We start from the raw sequence: 4,400 nt of genomic DNA on the forward strand, positions 1-4,400 counted from the left end.
AAGGCAGCCACCACGCCAGGCGGGAGGCATTTGTAGTTGCGATGGCGCGAGGCTGGCAGCGGGCAGGCAGCAGCAGGATGCACCACAGGGAGCTCACCCCTCCCTCCCAGCTCTCGACAAGTTATAAATAAGCAATGGACAGAGCAAAGCTCCTCCTTTTCAGCAGGTTAGGACTGGGATAGGTAGAGAGCCCTGCTATGCAGAACAGGGCTAGGGAGGAGGTTGCTGTCATGGTGGGATCCTTGCCAATCCTTCGGTGAATGCATAATTGCTCACTTACCTGTCCAGGCTAGAGCCAGTTGATGGTTTTTGTAAGTTTGAATGCTTTTTTGTCCCCCTTTTTCCAGACTAAGTAGTAGGGCATATTGGGGCAGGGATTTTTTTGGTGTTTTTGCCATCCCTGTCAAAACTCTTTTTTTTTTTAGTTTTTGTTTTAACTGCTTTATCATGTCTGACATTTCTAAAGCTAGTATCTTGCTGCCTTCATTATTTTTTTCAACAACATAACACTAGGTTATAATCCAGCATTATCAGAGAGAGAGAAAGAATTTGCCAGTACCTCTCCAATTTCTAGGATTTTTTGACCCATTTGTTAAGATTGCAAGTGATCTTCAGTTTTGGAGTGCCCAAAATGAGGCCCCTTTTTACAAACATTTCTCAAAATTAGAGCCCCTGTAAAGTCTTTTGCATTTGGACACCTTGGAATTGAGGCACACAAAGATCACCCTTTTATTAACCTTGGTAATTAACATGCCCACGTAGCTCTCTAGAAAATCAGTCCCTCCCTTTATAGCTTAACTTCCTCTAAGGAGATATCTCTATCATCATCTTGGCAAAGCCAAGAGTAAACCTATACGAGCATGACTTGTTAGGATATTCTAAACCACTTAGGAAATACCCCCAAAAAATCATCTAGGTGGCAAGACATGTTGCAAAATCATACTGCTCTCTTACTAATTTTTCACTGACTAAAGACATAAAAAAGATACAGGTCTGGAATACAGCATTAATCTTGTGAAATTCCACTTCAGCTCCAGAACAGTCTGACCTCTTCCCATTGAAGCTAATGGTTTCTCATGGCTAGGGATGCAAGAGACTTCACAAATGAATTTGGTAGCCACTGGTTTAATGTCAGTAGTCAAGACATAGCTCGGCGACGTGAATATGGTTTTATGTGAGGTTTACCCTCCGGCACGCGACAGTGACAGCTACACATACGGTCAGCTGTGCTGAACTCCTGGCTCCATCACTAGTGTGCGGGTGTCTCTGAACTCACACAGAGAATAACTCAGAAAGCAGGAGAGGTTCACGGCAGCCCAGCCTCCAGCCACCTGAACCATGGTGGGTCTCATCTAAATTAAGAGACGAGGCACACAGACACACGGAGTATCTTGCTAAAGAAGCTTTCGGTTTCTTTTGGCTATGCTTTGGATCTCTTTAGCTACGAGGACTGGAAGCCCAGTATACGTGTGTAATGACACAGTCAGATGGTTACAAATGGTTAACTTAACACAGCTGTGAAACCACGAGTCCCTCGGCTGTAAGCTTCTCTCCGATACACGCTGATATTCATTATCTCCAGTCAGTTAATTGCTGAACAACGAGAAGGGGGAGGAGTGATAGGACAGCACAGGTGTTGTACAAACAGAGATCTGGATCCTCAGAAGCGGCACCCACAGACTTCCTGATAACCTTGAAGACCTTGCTCATCTCTTCATTCTTCTGCTGCAAGCCACATGCTGCCCAACCTCTTGGCCTCCCACGTCAATCTATAACCTCTCTTCCACAACACTGATACTTAAAAATCATCTTCCTTTTCCACTGCTTTGTGGTGTCACTTGGTTACTCAAATTATGCCAACTAATAGTACTGTGATTCTAAAAGGCATAATTAGAAAGCAAAAGAGAAGACAACGACTACAGGACAGCCGGTGGCACAGCTATCTGCGGTGGGACCGACAGGCCAGCTGGTGGGCAATGAAGATGTGAAAAGGCCAAGGTGACACTTGGAGGTTAACAGGATCCCACTGTGACCTTTGCATAGGGTCTGGGATCCTGCAGCCTCCTGCAATGAATACTTCCATTGCCCAGAGTAGCTGTCCTGAGCCCAGGCAAGCTACAAACTTCATCTCCTCTCTCGAGGACCCAAGTTTACACAACCGGGTGCCTGTTATGCAAATATTCATCGTCATAAAGTAGTAAGGGTTTTGCATTTGGATAGGAAATATGTTTATTTAGAGGGTAATGTGCACTTTGAATTTGACTGTGTAGAGTTCAATTGCTTAAATCAGCCATTTGCATGGCATTAGAGATATGTAAAGATCAGGTACAGGGCCAATTTCATCCAGACTGCTTTGCTATGACCTTCTGTCTGTTTGCTTTTTTGTAACAAAAGAATCCTGTTACTTGTTTATCATAAATCTATGTATATGTGGACTGATATAACCCAAGTGCACCGAGGTACTGGGGAACAGGAAGGGGGAGAGCCCAGTTCTGAGCTGGCACCCAACTGAACTATAGTCATTTAAATAATAATAGTGCTGTGTCCTAGTTTTTCTATTGCTTCTTATGCACTCTGGATTGGGTCTTGGTTGCTTTCTTGCTAGAATAACTATTCAAAATTCAATTACAAACCTAATTTCTTTGTCTATTACCATAAAAATTATTTGTGTAACAGGAATAATGTGTGGGCATTAGCACCCTATAGCAGCAATGTGTTGTAAGTCTGGTAAACGCCTTAGCTTGGCTTCAGCATTTACTAGATCTGGCAACTTGTATACCCTTTGCATCCACACATTAGCACTTAATTACCTTGTCACATCATTAAACCCAGGCACATTTACATTCCGGAGAGGTGCTGTGGGCATGACTCAGAAAAAGATGAAAGAACACCTGTTTTGCCCTTGCATCAGGAAAATTTCTGGGAAGCTCCCCTCCAGCAGTAAGGTGATGGGATTAAGTTTGTCGCTTTGTTCGGGATCCTTTCGGGATACTGACTCCTCTGAGACTTTCCATCCCTCTGAAAGCTAAAATTAGCACATGGCTGGGTTTCAAAGTTTTGTAATGAGGAGCAATGTTCATAGGTCCGAAGAATGAACTTCTTGAGTACCGGTTTGTGAATGGGCCCTGAAACATCTCCAATGGAGCTTTCTTTTTAAGTACATCAGGAATTACTGCAATAATTATCTTAAATTAATCCACTAAAGCCCGGACTTGTACCAACTAATGTTAGTGAATTAACTAGAATACCTAAGTTAACTTGGTGATGGCCATAAGGTTAATGAAGAGAGATGCTGGATGTACAGATTTTCTGCAGTTCCTTGAAATTAGGTGACATGAGTTCAGAGTTGAGTACTTTATTCAGACTGCCTACTACTGAAACCCAGCTTGTGCTCTCCATTGAGCAGGTGATGAGCTAATGTTCAAGCAGATTGACTTCCCTGTTCCCAGTTTCTTCTTGATAGCCGTAGAGTTCCCATTTGTAGACACTCCTTCCCGGTGCCTCTGCTATGTTGGTTTGTGTCTGCATTGCAATCCAGGTTGGGGAATTAGTCTGCCTATTTCCAGCATAAGATTAACCTCAGCTGCAATTGCCACCAAACCTGGAGCTGTGCCTGTAGTGACCATCCCAAGGTGACAGAGTGCCTGTGGTAAAGCTGGGAACTGAGTTACACCCTCTGAAGTTTCACACCACTCTTTTAAGCAAGCTGTTCTCCCCCTTCATCAGTTTTCCCCCAATCTTCAGCCACAAACATATTGAATATAAAAGCCTCACAGTACATCCGTGAAAAACAATTTCTATTGCACTTTCTAATCATTTTCTGAGCTGCAGCAGTAGTGAGCAGAAGGTAAATCTCATACTATAGCCTTGGATAAGCACACAAGGTGTATCCGTATTACTTGAATCTTTTGAGTTTACACTGGTAGGTTGGAAATCTCAAAAACTGTCTGCCCTCCAAGGCATCCACCACTTCTATTTGCAATTCTGGACAGGACTTTGCTGAGAAAGCCTTCCTTGGCATACACAGCACTTCCCAGGAGTACTCCAAGTCTAAGCACTGAAACCGTTGGAGGCAGAAAGACAAAAAAGCCGCTGAAACTCCAAGAAGAACAAAGATCTGCGATCAGTGAGGATATCAGAAGGGCAACTGTAGCCCCTATTACAGGTAGCCCAGTGTGGACCTGACTCACATCTGCCCAGAAGTCTTTGTGGCAGGACAGAGTCTGAACTCAGCCCTCCAGATTCCCACGTCAGAGCCCGCACGGCTCCCTGGTGTTGCCCTCCAGCCATTTGGGCTCAGTCCACGCACCCAGCTCAGGGTCACAATTGGACATTTACCACAACGGTTGTCTGGAGATCATTAGGGCAGAATAATTTTCTCTGTACATCTCTGTGCAGAC

This window comes from Cariama cristata, unplaced genomic scaffold, assembly GCF_000690535.1.
Source record: "Cariama cristata isolate BGI_N322 unplaced genomic scaffold, ASM69053v1 scaffold12616, whole genome shotgun sequence".
Taxonomy (NCBI): Eukaryota; Metazoa; Chordata; class Aves; order Cariamiformes; family Cariamidae; genus Cariama; species Cariama cristata.